The sequence below is a fragment of the Zootoca vivipara genome, chromosome 4 (assembly GCF_963506605.1).
Source record: "Zootoca vivipara chromosome 4, rZooViv1.1, whole genome shotgun sequence".
Lineage (NCBI taxonomy): Eukaryota > Metazoa > Chordata > Lepidosauria > Squamata > Lacertidae > Zootoca > Zootoca vivipara.
In genome coordinates this window covers 79,529,156-79,546,372 of record NC_083279.1, presented here as the reverse complement: position 1 = coordinate 79,546,372, position 17,217 = coordinate 79,529,156, and the positions used below count along the sequence as shown (strand labels likewise).

The following is a 17,217-nucleotide window of genomic DNA, read 5'->3' as shown; positions in this document are numbered from 1 at the left end:
ACTTATTTGAATACAATTTTTCAAACTTTTCCTCTGAAATGCTGCATAATACAGTATATGCAGAATCTTAGCCGTATCTTTCTGATACATCTTGAGATGTTTTTAATTCACAAGTAGAGAAACCCTTTTCCAGGTACTGCTGAGCTGCCTGACAGATTTAATTAATTTACTGACAAGGGCAAAGACAATAGCTGTGTGTTGAGCAACTTAATGAAAGCTGGATTATGTGACGTCTGCTCTCGGGTGGGTTATATTGATGCCTTTTGCATGGGGGCACGTCAAGCAGGAGACCTTTGGCCCTGGAATCCCTCTTGGGGGGAATTCCTGGGGTTCTTCTGATAGCTGGAGAGAGGACAAGTAGTGACCTGAGCTCTTGCCTGAAGCCATCGCTTTGAAGAGACTGAACGTCTCACCCCTGTGTGAATCCAAAGGGAACTGGCCTCCGTCGGAGGGTCTCGGAGGGTAGCAGCTCACTAGCACTGGTAGAATTGACTAACCAAGATGACAGTGGCCACAATAGGTGAGGGCTTTCTATTACCTTTACATCTTTCATAAATACACACACACACCTACAGGGGTACCTTGGTTCCTGAACGGCTTAGTTTATGAACAAATCGGCTCCCGAACTCATGAACCTGGAAGTAACTGTTCCGGTTTGCGAAAGTTTTTTGGAAGCTGAACGTCCATTTCGGCTGTCGGCATTGTTTCCGGAGCCAATCAGAAGCCGCGCCTTGGTTTCGAGCATTTTGGAAGTCAAACAAACTTCCAGAACAGATTGAATTCAACAACCAAGGTACCACTGTATAGTTACATAGTTATAGGTAAAGGTAAAGGGACCCCTGACCATTAGGTCCAGTCGTGACCGACTATGGGGTTGTGGCGCTCATCTCACATTATTGGCCGAGGGAGCCGATGTACAGCTTCCAGGTCATGTGGCCAGCATGACAAAGCCGCTTCTGGCGAACCAGAGCAACACACGGAAACGCCGTTTACCTTCCCGCTGTAGCAGTACCTATTTATCTACTTGCATTTTGACGTGCTTTCGAACTGCTAGGTTGGCAGAAGCTGGGACCGAGGAATGGGAGCTCACCCCGTCGTGGGGATTCGAAACGCCGACCTTCTGATCAGCAAGCCCTAGGCTCTGTGGTTTAACCCACAGCGCCACCCGCGTCCCTATATAGTTATAGATTTAGGATAAACCCTAGAAATTAATAAATTCTAGGATTGTGATTATTTGGGGTGGGAAGGGAGAGAGATAAACTGCAGAGGAATTCCTGGCTAAACTGGCCAAGCTAGGGCCATTGAGGGGCCATTGTGGGTTGTTGCCAATGCAAGAAAACTCCCCACACCTGCTCTGAGGTGTGAACAGAGATGGGGTTTGAAAGGTTTGAGAGGTGATGGGCTGTGCCTCTGAGGGGATAGAAAAAGGGTTTCCTGGGAGGAAGAAACAGGAAAAAGTGGGATTCATCTTGGGGAAGGCTGGCAACAGGCAGCTTACACTGCTGCCTCTGGGAATGACTATGCCGTAAGATCTAGACTCCCTCCATGCAGACTGAAGGTGTAAACAGGTGAATAAACTGTATTTCTTAAAGCACGACAGTCTCCGCTGTGTCTTCTGTTCTCCAAAGTGACACAGTGTGCTCTTGCCATCCACCGCTCGGCGCAGAGAGGAGCAGGCACCCAACTTTCATAACAATATCGTGCAAGAAGGAGCTAGTAATATGCTCTGTGAGCTTCATCCATCAAACCAAAACTTCCCTATACAAGGTTGCCTTCAAATGAGCAAGGTTGAAAATTAAGATAGGAATCTGAGCTGAAGGGGGTGTTTATATGCTCGTTGTGAGCTGCTGTTGCAAACAGCCGGTGTTAATGATGCAGTTGCGAGTCCTGTACTGTCTCTACTTACGGTAATTTCCATTCCTTCTGACCTTGCTGACTCCACACACACACACACACACACACACACACACACACACACACACACACACCAACACTTAAACTGCTTTACACTTACTCTTTCAGATGCCACAAGATAACCTTGCTTCTTCAGAAAAAGAAAAAAACACATTTAGGAGTTCATAGGAACATTGATATCAACTTAGAAAAGGTCACTTGTACAGCCAGTGCTATTTTTCTAGAAAAAGGGGAGCTGGAACTCGCTATGGAAGGCCTCCCTTGTTCTCTTAGAATGGCAATGGCACCCACCTGAGAGGTGCCAGAACTGAGTTCCGGCTGGGGGGGGGGAAGCCCTGTGTGCAGCGTTACTTGTCTGGCATATATAGCAATTGAGGTAGAAGTGGGGAGCAATGTGCCACAAATGGGGAGCAGGGACACCGACACAAAGCAGGTTAGCTTCCCCAGTCTCTGCTTTAAATCAACACACACACACACACACTTTGTTCCCCAATCTCTGTACAGGCATTTAAGGCACAGGATGTGATGGGAAGTTGCAGCCCACCAAAGTAAAAAGCAGAAGGATCCTCTCTTCACACCAAGAACACACCTTTTCAAACCCCTACTTTGCATACAGACATTATTTATTCCCCAAGCTCTGCACTGTTAGTGAAGAGTTTCTGGAAATTGTAACTCTTGTGAAGTATAAAACGCAGTGCCCAGAATTCTTTGAGGGAAAGCATGTTTGTTTTTAAAATATATATATGAATGAATAGTCGTTACACAGGCTAAAATGTCTTATTTCCAGCTTTTGGAGTGGTTCCATCAAACAGTAGACCACTGCCATTCATGCATAGAATGAGTCATAGCATAAGACAACCTATAAAACGTTTAACACCAGTTCAAGAGGATGGAAGGGCGTGCCTGCGAGCCACACCTGTGTATTATTTACCTAGACTTGTGTGGATTCCTCCCCCGCCCTGGTTTCACTTACAATTCAAAAGTATCCAGCAGGCAGGAAGGTTAAAGACACGGGGAGAACAAGCCATATCCAAGGCTGGCTTTGAACTTAGCAGCCCCTCTCCCTGTTCCCGCCCCCCTCCGGCACTATCAATAAGCAGCAGACATGTGCAGTTAAAAGAAGAAAGGTATAATTACCATTCCCTCTCCCTATAATCTGCCTCTCTCAAGGTGCAATTGGTTTATACCTTGGTATGTAAATTACTAGTTAAAGACGTTTAAACTGGTCACATCAAAGATCTTGCCTAAAAAGAACATCAAAAGAGACTCTTTCAAAATTAGTACTAGAATGAGATGTTCCCTTTTAAAAGGGAAAAAAAAAGAAAAGATGGAATGACTTGATCCCATGAGCTGCTTCTTGCTCGGGCAAGTAAAAATGCAGGGTAGAATAAGCCTCCACAATGTGTGGGTCTCTGGACGTTGAACAGAGCCCACTAGCCACAAAATAGACTTACTCGCCAAGGGGCTGATGAATGTCATATGTTTTATGCCTTGCATGGGAGGATGAAATAAGAGTGTTACAAAAGTTGGCTGCCACCTGCACTCTACCGAGTGATAGCAAAATTCCAGGGGGTTCCAGGCACTCACCCAGGTTCTGTGTTCCTTTGGAGAATTGAACACGGCGGAGACTGTCATAGTTTTAAGAAATGTGGTTTATTCACCTATTTGAACCTTCCGTCTGTGTGGAGGGAGTTCAGATCTTATAGCATGGCCATTCTGAGAGGGGCTTGCCATGGAGTCATAAAATCATATAATCATAGAGTTGGAAGAGACCACAAGGGCCATCCAGTCCAACCCCCTGCCAAGCAGGAAACACCATCAAAGCATTCTTGACATATGCCTGTCAAGCCTCTGCTTAAAGACCTCCAAAGAAGGAGACTCCACCACACTCCTTGGTAGCAAATTCCACTGCCGAACAGCTCTTACTGTCAGGAAGTTCTTCCTAATGTTTAGGTGGAATCTTCTTTCTTGTAGTTTGAATCCATTGCTCCGTGTCCGCTTCTCTGGATCAGCAGAAAACAACCTTTCTCCCTCCTCTATATGACATCCTTTTATATATTTGAACATGGCTATCATATCACCCCTTAACCTTCTCTTCTCCAGGCTAAACATACCCAGCTCCCTAAGCTGTTCCTCATAAGGCATCGTTTCCAGGCCTTTGGCCATTTTGGTTGCCCTCCTCTGGACACGTTCCAGCTTGTCAGTATCCTTCTTGAACTGTGGTGCCCAGAATTGGATACAGTACTCCAGGTGAGGTCTGACCAGAGCAGAATACAGTGGTACTATTACTTCCCTTGATCTAGATCAGGCATCCCCAAACTGCGGCCCTCCAGATGTTTTGGCCTACAACTCCCATGATCCCTAGCTATCAGGACCAGTGGTCAGGGTTGATGGGAATTGTAGTCCAAAACATCTGGAGGGCCAAAGTTTGGGGATGCCTGATCTAGATGCTATACTCCTATTGATGCATCCCAGAATTGCATTGGCTTTTTAAGCTGCTGCATCACACTGTTGACTCATGTCAAGTTTGTGGTCTACCAAGACTCCTAGATCCTTTTCACATGTACTGCTCTCAAGCCAGATGTCTCCCATCCTGTATTTGTGCCTTTCATTTTTTTTGCCCAAGTGTAGTACTTTACATTTCTCCTTGTTAAAATTCATCTTGTTTGCTTTGGCCCAGTTTTCTAATCTGTTAAGGTCATTTTGAAGTGTGATCCTGTCCTCTGGGGTATTAGCCACCCCTCCCAATTTGGTGTCATCTGCAAACTTGATCAGGATGCCCTCAAGCCCATCTTCCATGTCATTGATAAAGATGCTGAATAAGACTGGGCCCAAGACAGAACCCTATGGCACCCCACTAGTCACTACTCTCCAGGATGAGGAGGAGCCATTGATGAGCACCCTTTGGGTTCGGTCAGTCAGCCAGTAACAAATCCAATGAATGGTAGCATTGTCTAGCCCGCATCTTCAGCCAGCATGCCCAAGACAGATCGCAGCCTTTTTTCTTCTCTTCTTCTTCCCAGCACACTTTGCTCTAAAGCAGGGGTCAGCAACCTTTTTCAGCCGTAGGCCATTCCATCGTCTCTCAGACCATGTGGTGGGCCGGACTATTGGGGGGGGGATGAACGAATTCCTATGCCCCACAAATAACCCAGAGATGCATTTTTAATAAAAGCACACATTCTACTCATGTAAAAACACCAGGCCGGCCCCACAAATAACCCAGAGATGCATTTTAAATAGAAGAACACATTCATGTAAAAACACACTGATTTCCAGACCATCCGTGCGACTGGATTGAGAAGGTGATTGGGCCGCATCCGGCCCATGGGCCTTAGGTTGCCTACCCCTGCTCTAAAGACTCTATTTTCATGTCATTGCGAACTCATACCCCCATGGAGACACCTGGTATGAACAGAGACATAGGATTCTTATCTCATTATATATGATCAAGCTTTCTTTAGCACCTCAGCCCTTGCTTTCCCCCCCCCCCCCCGCAAGATCAATTGCAGTCATGAACAGTCATCAACAGGTTTACCACTCCTATCAGCCCATCACCCATTCCCATCACCCACCCCCCCACCCTCTGAATATACATAAGAGTCTGGTTACTTCTGTTTCAGTGTATCTGAAGAAGTGTGCATGCACACGAAAGCTCATACCAAAATAAAAACTTAGTTGGTCTTTAAGGTGCTACTTGAAGGAATTTTTTAATTTTGTTTCATACCCCCATGACAACCTTTGTTTGCCCCGGCTCTCAGATGAGCCATCAACACCTTTTGTCATGTTAATGCCTCTATCCCAGGTGAGGCCCTGTCTTGGAAAGGAAGCTTAGCCTGTAATTTCCACTGGCCTCCAGTCTTCCCTTCAGTACTCCAAATAATCAAAATCATTTATCATTTATTATTTTTCTGTTTTTCTTGTTTTCTCATGAGCCACAACCCACAATACATTGGCTGGATTGCAATGGTCTCATTAGGTCATAAATTGGCATGGGGCTCGGTTGAAGGCTCTTGTGTTGATATACAAAGTCCTGAACTTGTGGTGTGTCCAGGATACCTTACGGACTGCCTGGGCTCTTATATCCCTGATTGATCAACAAGTGTTGCTGGTGTCCTCCATGTTGCAAAGGCCCGATCTGCCTTGACTAGAAGCTGGGCATTTAGTGACGCCATCTCAATGCTGTTGAACACTCGTTTAGCCGAGATGCAGCCTGCATCCTCGCTTTTGACATTCAGACATTTCATGGAGATTTTTTTTATGCCTACATGCAACTGTTTAAAACCTTTTGATCTACTGGTTATTTTAATTATTACTTTGTTCTGTTGTTAATGGCTGTTTCTTAATGGCACACAGCTTGTTGGACACCGCCCTGGTATAGTAGGTAGCTGCTTTGTGCGATCAGACACCCCATTCGGGTGGATCTTCTCCTCCTCACCCAGGTGAATGGAGAAGTTGTTGCTAGGAACAGTCCTGGGCGCATGTTCGAATTCCTGCATTCGAATGGCCTGATTTACAAGTTTTTGGAAGTGATCTTTTACACTGGGATTTTTGTTGGCATCCATCTGCCTCGGGAGACAATGAAGGAGTGCACCTTTGGGATGAAATCAAACTGTTGGGAGATTATGGTGTCTGCTGTGGCTGAGAGACCGATAGGGGAGAGACATGTTTTGCTGCAACTGGGGCAGATGAAGGTGTCTGGTTGTGCTGCTGCAGATGCACCATGGTGTTTCTTCTCTCTGAGCTCCTCCCAGCGGTCATTCCTCCTTTTGTCACTGGCCTGGATGTACAACCGGACTTGTCTATCTCCAGGCACTGCAGTCGTCTACAAGGGATTCCCGCACAGCAGGGTTGATGTTGCCAGCCCTCATGTCACATTTGCAGACATCTTTATAACCCAGAGCTGGTCTGCCTGAAGCCAGCTCTCTGTAGAGCACATCCTCGGGGACCCTGCCATCTTCCATTCTGTGGAAACATCACTAAGCGGGCTTGGGAGAGCAAATCTTGGGAGAGACGCTGTTCTGCATCTGGAAGGCATTGAGGTGTCGCTCTTGATGGTTGTAAGTTGCTCATGTCTCACTTCCATAAAGCATTGTGCTCAACCAACAACCTTGGTAGACCTTCTTTCTTGGTATTGGACATTAGCATCACATTCTTTTGCAAGGCAGGAATTCTTCTTCTTCTTCTTCTTCTTCTTCTTCTTCTTCTTCTTCTTCTCCTTCTCCTTCTCCTTCTCCTTCTCCTTCTCCTTCTCCTTCTCCTTCTCCTTCTCCTCCTCCTCGATGCCATTATAGCTAATGTATGTCAGTTCAAGTATCTTGCTGCACCATCTCGTTTCTTTTTCTTTTTCTATATACTTTTTTTTAAAAAATTCTTTTTTACAAATTAGAATATTCATTTATGCAACCTTAAAATATCAACGACTTCCCTTGGTTCATTTTACATAGCATAAATCCCTGCATACATTTTATATAAACTAAACCATTCAGTATCCCATTGCTACTTCCATCAAAACTTATTTACACTGTTGAATTTATCTTAACACTGCCAACTTTTTCAAGTGTACACAATTTTCCCCCCATAGATTCAGTAAACATTTCCCAATCTTTTTAAAATGAATATTCTTCTTGTTCTCTTATTCTATACATTAGATCTGCAAGCTGCACATATTCCACCAGTTTAAGTTGCTATTCTTCTTTGGTAGGAACCATGCTCGTTTTCCATTTTTTTAAACAATACACGGGCCGCCATAGTGGCATACATAAATAGCCATTTTTTTGACACCTGGGAATTTCCATCTGAATTATCCTCAGCAAAAGGACTCTAGTTGGGTTTTTTGGGGGGTTGGGGTTGGGAAGGTGCTTTTGAACTTTTTTTTCAATTTGTTTTAAATTATTTCCCAATACTCTTTTACCCTTTTACCGGTCCACCACATTTCTCGTAACATTAAGAACTGGTGCCTGGGTTTGCTTGCATTCCTCTTCCCTCCTCTTCCCTTTCCCCTTTTGTGTCAGGTCTTTAAAAAAACATTGTATGCCTGAGGGCCGTGACTCTATTATCTTCATCAATTCATAAGTCATGGTTGAGAGCTTTTCTTTCTGAAGAGTGTGGTAAAAATGCTCTGAATGAATGAATGTGTTACAAGGTTAGCATTCCAGTGAATTGTGTTCTCTGCTTTGATTATAATTACGTCTAACAGCTTCAACTGGTTTATTAAGTGATTTGAATCAACAAGGCCAATTTATCAGTCCTGATTTTAATTGGTTCAGCTGTGAATTAAGGACACAACCCTAATTTCCTAAGCCGTTTTTTGTGGGGTTTTTTTTTTTTTTTTTTTTGGAGGGGTCCGTTATTGAAGTTGGGCATGAAAAATAAAATCTTTAAGTGAATTTTCCTTCTAACAATGAATGGTATCATTTGATTGCTGTTGAATTATAAATACTTTTGACACTTCATTCAGGATCTCAAAATTAATGCCTATTTAAATTTAATTCATTAATGAAATAATCCAACAGCTGAAAGGTAGACAATTGATCAACTTAAATAGTCTAGCTGAGTGACAGCTCCAGTTACACTTAATTGATTTTTTTAAATTTTAATTAAGGCACAATCCTTCAATTTAATTCAAGGAAACATAATGTAATGTCTAGTTCCCTCCAGCTAGTTTGTAACAAAAGCATTTTTTCTGACTTAAACAGTTTTTTATTAATTATTATTATTCTGGGATTCAGAGTTTCCTGGCTTAGGTCTAGGGAGTGGTTCATTTCTGTCACTGTCAGGTGCATTCCTGAGTAGGTATTAATCAGGGCAGGGAATAAAAATCCTGGCTATAGGCAGGAATATATTTGTGTACTAATAATAGTTCTGGCATTACTTGACAAAAACCAGGAAGAGGAGAGGGATGGAAATCCAAGGGGAGCACAACTTCTCTGGCCCTCTATGCTTTAGATTCCCCCATTGCATATACATATTGTTAACTTTCCTGTATTTGGCACTGAAGCTAGACTTCCTTCTCCTCAGGTAAATACCGGTAATAAATAGGGGGTTTGTCCTTTCTAGTTGACAATGGGCAAGGGTAGAAGGTAGATCTGGATCTACTGGTAATAGAGCTCTATGCGATTTTCAGGAAATCAGCAAATATTTCTGATTCCAACTTAGCAACACCCAAATTACTCCCTCCCTCTTAATTATACTGCTGAAATGAAGAAAGTGTGGTGGTCACCAAAAGTTAACTCAGTTGTTGTTGTTTAGTCATTTAGTTGTGTCCGACTCTTCGTGACCCCATGGACCAGAGCACGCCAGGCACTCCTGTCTTCCACAGTCTTGGTACTCAACATGAATTCTTGGGTTGGGATTCCTCAATTCTAATTTTGTCTTTTGCACCAAGCACTGTTCTAGTTAAATCAAAGAAACCGCAAAGGAAATCGTAGAAGCCTTAAGTCTGACCACCCCTAATCTAAGCAATCTTGGTCCTATTCAGGTGTTCAGTTCCTGTTGTGGGTGCCAGATTTAGTTGTTGGAGAAATCCGACGAAAATGGAGACAGGAACAGGAACTGTTGGTGTTCACTTATTTGTCCCATTTCCAGAATGTAAATCAATTCAGCTAAATTGGTTGAGCTGTGATTCCTGCATTGCAGGAGGCTGGACTAGATGACCCTTGAGGTTCCTTCCCACTCTACAATTCAGTGAATACAATTGGTATTTGCTGTGGGTTGTTTTCCGTTTGCAAATGATGCGGAATTGTTTATTTCTTCCTCTTTGCAGTGTGTTTCATTTGCATTGAAATGAATGCTACAATGAAACAACATAACAATAACGCAATTAAAGATGTAAAATTCTGCCATAACAGATAAATAATGTAGTTTCTGTTGGAAGCTGAATTGCAGTGGAATAGAAACAGTGCTGCATGTGGTGAACATGGGTCAGAATAGAAATCAGTGCGGGGGCTATCAAAATGGGAAACAAAAGAAAGCAAAGAAATATGCTGCCATGAAACACATTATCAGCCTCCGTGACCAGCGCATCAAAGAGGCAGACCGAGCAAAACCTAAAGAGAAAAAGGATGATTCCAGTGCAATAAGAGAGGTCCCTAAATATCCTTCCTGTTTGTTCTTCCAATATAATACACAACCGGGGCCTCCCTACTCCATCCTGGTTGATACCAACTTCATTAATTTTTCCATTAAAGCCAAACTGGATGTGGTGCAGTCCATGATGGATTGCCTCTATGCTAAGTGTATTCCGTCTATCACAGATTGTGTCATGGCTGAAATTGAGAAACTGGGGCAAAAGTATCGGGTTGCCCTAAGGGTAGCAAAAGACCCACGATTTGAACGCTTGCCCTGCACTCACAAAAGGAACCTATGCTGATGACTGTTTGGTGCAGAGGGTCACTCAGCACAAGCGTTACATAGTGGCTACTGTAGACAGAGACCTCAAGTGGAGAATGCGGAAGTTCCTGGGAGTCCCAATAATGTATATATCAAACCACAGATATAACATTGAGCGAATGCCTGATGACTATGGAGCCCCCCGATTTTAACCACCTGTTGAAAAGCATCCAAGATAAGTCTGCTGGGTCCAACTGCCAATTTTTACAACACTGGGCCTGTTTCAAGGTTCCTATTTCTAATTTATTTCCTGCAGTGTTTGAAGCTGAACTGATTTCAAACTTTGGACTAGATCAGGCATAGGCAAACTTGGCCCTCCAGATGTTTTGAGAATACAACTCCCATCATCCCTAGCTAACAGGACCAGTGGTCAGGGATGATGGGAGTTGTAGTCCCAAAACATCTGGAGGGCCAAGTTTGCCTATGCCTGGACTAGATGACCTTCATGGTCCCTTCTAGCTCAACCATTCTGTGATTCTTGCATCCTTAGTGACAAATGTGCAAAGAAGCTAGTGAGAATAGCTGAGCTACATCCCATGAATCTAGTTACAGGTAGGTAGCCGTGTTGGTCTGACGTAGTCGAAGCAAAATAAAAAAGTTCCTTCCAGCAGCACCTTAAAGACCAACTAAGTTCTTAATTTTGGTATGAGCTTTCGTGTGCATGCACACTTCTTCAGATACTTTCTTCGGATACTTTCATCCCATGAAAATAACAAAAGCACCGGCTTAGCCTCTTGGCCATCTGCATGGCGCCACTTTGAAGGGATGAGAGCTTTCTCTGCAGGGATGGGGACCCTAACTGAGGGAGGCAGACCCCTGCACCTTTCAAACTGCTGCTGCACAGGCACCAGGTGTTATGCGTGGCATTCTCATCTGCACGCCCTCACCAGGCCCCTTCAGTGTGGTTGATTCCCTTTGAGAGTCTCACTCAAAAAACAGGCCGCCTCGTGCTTCTTTCCCTTCCAGCCTGCAAAGAGAATTTGAGGAGGAAACAGTTGGGGCTTCCTTGTTCACGCACCATGTTTCCCCTCTGAGGATGGGTGGGGAGGGCCTTCCCCTGTAATTGCATCGAGTAAATTAAAATCCTTCTTGATTTTAATAAATAATCTCTGGGAGGGTGGTGGAGACTTGGGAGGGAATGGGAGCTTTTCCAGCTGTGATGCCTTTCTAAAAGGATTAGGCCTTGAGCAAGCCTAGGGCTTTTTTTTCTGCATGGTGCATCCCATCATTCAAATGTCCCAGGGAATGCACACGATCCAGCCAGTCCCTGTTCCACAAGAAAAGGCTCCTTCATAATTTCATTTATGCTGGGGGGGAGGAACATGAGGAATCAGAGGTGGGGTTTTGATGAGTGGAGCCATTCCCAACACACACACACACACCCCGACTCAGCTTGCTCACCCTTAACCCATGTCAGGTGCCCGGCTGTAAAAGGAGCCAGGTCTTTCACAGCTGCGTTTGAGGAAGGAATCTCAGCACCCAGCGCTTCTCTCCTTTATGCATGCCAATGTTGCACACTTACCAAAACAAAGGAGAAGCCGCTGCCCATTTTTGCTTTTGATCATTCCAGTATCACAGCCTTAGGATCCCCCCGTCCATTCTTTTTACTAAACCAAAGTAAAAAGACCCGAGCTGCAGGATTCCCAATCCTGTGGTCTGTATATTATAAGCAAATTGGCATGATTTCTCTTTACTTTGCATTAACTTATTCTGCAGTTTAAAATTGTTTTTAAATTAAATATTCAATAAAAACAAACATTTTTTTTAAAAAAAATAACCACCAAACAATAATAAGGAAAGATTTTACTTCGCTGGAGCATCTAGCTTCGTATCTATCGTCAGCTCTAATTGGTAGTGGTTTTCCAAGGTCTTTCGCACCCCTTGCTACATAACATTTTGAATGGGAGATGCTGTGGATTCAGCCTTCAGCCTTCTGCATGCCAAGTACATGTCCTAATTCTCATATCACCTGTATGGGTGGCTGGGGAAACCCAGACAGATGGGTGGGGTATAAATAAATTATTATTATTATTATTATTATTATTATTATTATTATTATTATTATGGTGTGAAATAGCACACTGAGTGTCCATGCACATGCATTTATACCTATTTGCATTAGAGACAGGATTAGGGTTGCCAGGTCAGAAGCATCCCTGATCCTGAGATTTCAAGGCCCAAGCCTTAGACCAGGCATATAGGCAAACTCAGCCCTCCAGATGTTTTGGGACTACAACTCCCATCATCCCTAGCTAACAGGACCAGTGGTCAGGGATGATGGGAATTGTAGTCCCAAAACATCTGGAGGGCCGGGTTTGCCTATGCCTGCCTTAGACCTAGGGGAGGCCCCATGTGATGTCATGGGAAGGTGACTGAAAGCATGGCACTATCATCAGCGCTGTCAGGTGCATGGCATGTCTATCTTGGGACCAAGTTTAAAAGGGAAGACTCTAATTTTGCAGATCTAGCCATGACTTGAGTTCAAACTGCTGCAATGGGAGAGAGTCTTCCTTGTTCCCACAGCTTGAATTACTGCTGCAAAATTAGAGGGTGCTCCCAATGCATCCATTTCCATTTGTCCCCAATATGGTGTTTCCTGCTTGGCAGGGGGTTGGACTGGATGGCCCTTGTGGTCTCTTCCAACTCTATGATTCTATGATTTACTGCTAGGAAGAGTCCCATGGATGCAGGAGACAAAATGGATTTGCTTAAGGATTGTCCACATTTGAGCATTATTTAACGGCCAATCCACCCCCTGCCCCCCCAATTCAGATTAGGCAGTAGCAGGCCACACCCACAGGTTTTTGAATATGTATATGAGGAGCAACTTTGATCCTTCCTGTTCATAGGCTTTCTCTTTTGTGTTTGTCGCTGCCTTCTAATCTGATTGTTCTATTATGCCTGTTAAATAACAATAGGCATGAGGACAGAGATAGCTGTGAGCACATATTAATCAATCAATCAATCAATCAATCAATATCCACCCCAAAATGTGTGCAAAACCATTGCAAAGTTGCATGTGCAAATCTGTGGGCTCAAAAGAGGGGGAGGGGCTCAGTTCGGGAGCAAACCAGAATTAGTTCACGGTCACAGCCAGACGGGAAAGCCTTGAGGAAGTAGTGGGCATGGAAAGGGGAGTGGCAGAAAGTGATGGTGGATCCACTTACCCCATAACTCCAAAACAAGGTAGCTCAGTCTGTAGCATGAGACTCTTAATCTCAGGGTCGTGGGTTCGAGCGCCACATTGGGCAAAAGATTCCTGCATTGCAGGGGATGGATTTGATGATCCTAGTGGTCCCTGCCAACTCTACAATTCTGTGATTCTAAATCATCCATGAGACTGTGACCCGAGTGGGACAGTTTGGAGCCCAATTTCTCCCATCTTATCTTATTATCCCCACTATCAGGTAAACCCAGGTTTTAAGAGAGAGGGCACTCAGATTGTGTTGTTTGAGGGTAATATCATGTGAACCACACGAAGTAAATGTGAATGCAAACAGCTGCAAACACACAGTAAACTCTGGTGGGCAACTTTTCTGCTGGAGCAGCACCTGCACTACAGCTATTTCTTTAAACTGAAAATTCAGATTTATATGTTCTGGTGGTGGTAGCCAGCACACAAGCTGTGTGAGAGAAGGATGAGTTCAAAATTATAGCTGCAGAACAGGACGTCTGTGGATGATGGAGGTGTTAAACATAACAGACTTTTACTGTAGCCAGTAAAAGTCTAGTATTTCTTTAACTAGCGCTTCGATTGCCCTTAAGCATGCAAAAATATATACAGGTGCTTGCTTGATTTATATCCCTTCCAACAGGCTATTCGCAAAGCACATAAAGCTGAGCAGCTGTTTAAATCTTTGCAGGATCTTTGCCATTGTTCCCTTTAGCTTTGCAGCTGTATCAACTGATGGCAACAGAAGGGATTTTTAAAGATGTTTTAAAATGACCCCACTGAGAAAAAGCTTTACCAGTTGGAGGGCTTCAAAGCACTTCTAGAACGTAAAGAACAGCAACAGCTTCGAAAAGCTGCATGAATCATAATATTCCTTCACAATGTCATTACACACATATAATTTACTTTATTGCAGAAGAGCTTTGAACCCCCTCTCTCAGTAGCTGTTCCCAACAAGAGTCCAGCTAATGAAATCATGGTGCCAAGCAGGAAAACTTTTTTTGTACATACATAAAGCATATGTCCATAAAGAAATGCAGTGAACTCAGCTGACTACCCTTTCCTGTAAACACCATTCATGGGAAAGATTGGCAGGACCAAGAAACTTCCCAAACCTTGAACTGTTTCGCCAGCAAGAGAAGCAGGTAGCAGGTAGGGTGAGCGGAAACGGGCTTGGTCTCCCTTTTGTGACTTTTTCGGGAGCTCGAACTACCGGAAGGTGGTCACCCACCCCCCCATAACCGAGAGATAAATAGCAACTTCTAACACCTGAGTGTCAAAAATGCTGTTAGTAGGGGCGGAGGAGGAATCTGTTTTAAATGTATTTATACACAGAATTGGGTGATTCTGACTAGTCAAGCTAATAATATGCAAGGTCATTGACCACCACTAGTCATGATGGCTATGCTCTGTCGCCATAAGTTGGAAGTAGCAATGTTTCTGAATTCCAGTTGTTAGACGCCACCGGAGGAGAGTGTTTTATGTTCAAATCTTGCTTGCAGGATTCCCATAGGCCTCTGGTTGGCCACCATGAGAACAAGATGCTGGATTCGATGGGTCATGGGCCTGATCCAGCAAGCTCTTAAGTTCTCACATTTTTATGCCCTGAGTGGTACTATATATTTTCAGCAAATTATTTAAAGTATTAACACATACATATTTTAATACAGCTAGATGCATTGTTATATCTCTTTATGTGTTGGCTACTTGAGAAAACTTTATAGTGCCAATGCATATAGATATGACATTTTTATTATTATTTTATTAGTTAACTTTGTATACCACCCTTCACCTGAAGGTCCCAGGGCAGTTTGCAACAGAAAAATACAAAATCAGATTACAAAGTATATAATAAAAAGCAAAAGCAAACTGATATCCAGCAATCCCATGAATACATTTTAAAAGTCCTAGAACAGGTATCCCCAAACTGCGGCCCTCCAGATGTTCCGGCCTACAACTCCCATGATCCCTAGCTAACAGGACCAGTGGTCAGGGAAGATGGGAATTGTAGTCCAAAACATCTGGAGGGCCAAAGTTTGGGGATGCCTGCCCTAGAATGTTAATCAGCCTAATGCCTGTTAGAAGAAAAAAGTTTTCACCTAAAGACGTGTAATGAAGGTGCCAGGTGAGCGTCCTTGGGGAGAGTAATCCACAAAAGGGGAGCCACCACAGAAAAGGCATTGAGAAGTATTCCTATCTTTAGCAGAATTGGTAAAAAACAAACAAACAAACACCTCCCTTGCTTTCTTATTGAGCTCAAGAAAGAGAAAGGGATGGGGGGGGGAAGACGACTATGTGCATAAGCTTTCATGTGGGTTTCAGGAAATTCCATCCCTAGCTGCCATTTGAGAAGCTGATAACCATAGTAGCTAACGAGCTCCCTGGCTTTTTTTTTTGATGCTATGGTTGAAGCCCAAGGTGCAAAATCCCATTTCCCCAATGTACTGTATGGGAGATGATTTCTGGTGGGTGGGCTGCAAGCCATATTATTCAGATATTTGTTTTATATCATTATGGAAGGTTCAGCCTAATTTATACACAAGAGGTAGGACCCTCTAGCCCAGGGAGCCCCAAACTAAGGCCCGGGGGCTGGATGCAGCCCAATCGCCTTCTAAATCCGGCCTGCGGATGGTCCAGGAATCAGCATGTTTTTACATGAGTAGAATGTGTCATTTTATTTAAAATGCATCTCTGGGTTATTTGTGGGGCTGCCTGGTGTTTTTACATGAGTAGAATGTGTCCTTTTACTTAAAACTAGCTGGCCCTGCCATGCGTTGCTGTGGGTTGTTTGTGTGATTTCCCCTCCCCTGTGCCGATCCATGATGCATCCCTGTGATTCCCCCACTCCTCTCCTCACCCCCGGCTTATCCCTGTGATTGCCCCCTCATCCCTGTCAACCCCCCAACTCTGTCCTGATCAATGACCTATTATGCCCCCTCTTCCCCCCACCCCGTTTATCCCTGTGATTTCCCCCCTCTCCTCCACCTAACCCCCCCACTTACCTGTGATTTCCCTCCTCTCCTCCGTCCAAACCCCCCTCCCCGGTTATCCCTGTGACCCGTTCATTTTGCAGACAATCATTCCCCAAAGCGGGTGTTCTGTAAAATTTTGCCCTGTCCCAACCCTGACTCCCCTGTGTTTTATGTGAAATAACATTTATTCTACCCAAAGGCACGGCCCTGTAAAAGGCCCATATTCAGTTGATTCTATGCTGTGGCCTATTTGCCCCCCACCCCCACCCCAGGCAGGCCCCTAAATCCACTCAGCCTAGTCTGCAAAGCCGAGGCGAGATACTGTGGAGAGGGCAGGTTTCATCCCTGTGTCCCCCCCCACCCTGTTCTGACCCATTACCTATCCCTGCCCCCTATTCGGCCCCCCCATCCCCCCCAGGCAGGCCCCTACCTCCACTTGGCAATGTTGGGCCTTGTTGCTGCAAAAGGCCTGTTTTCAGTTGGTTTGGCCTTGTTGCTGCAAAAGGCCTGTTTTTTCAGTTGTTTGGCCTTGTTGCTGCTTACCTTTAATTTCCATTTTTGATTGTAGAAGTTGTAGTATTGTAGAGGGAAAGGATCAGAGGACGTTGCTGTAGAGGTTTGGAGGACGTTATTTTATAGTGGAAGGGGACGACAGAGGACGAGATGGTTGGACAGTGTTCTCGAGGCTACGAACATGAGTTTGACCAAACTGTGGGAGGCAGTGCAAGACAGGAGTGCCTGGCGTGCTATGGTCCATGGGGTCACGAA

The 17,217-nt window shown here is 44.3% G+C and overlaps 1 pseudogene; it reads left to right on the top strand.

Annotated features, from left to right (window-relative positions):
* The first annotated feature begins 9,877 nt into the window (after positions 1-9,877).
* LOC118085631 (rRNA-processing protein FCF1 homolog) lies at positions 9,878-10,583 on the top strand (annotated as a pseudogene).
* Positions 10,584-17,217: the final 6,634 nt, after the last annotated feature.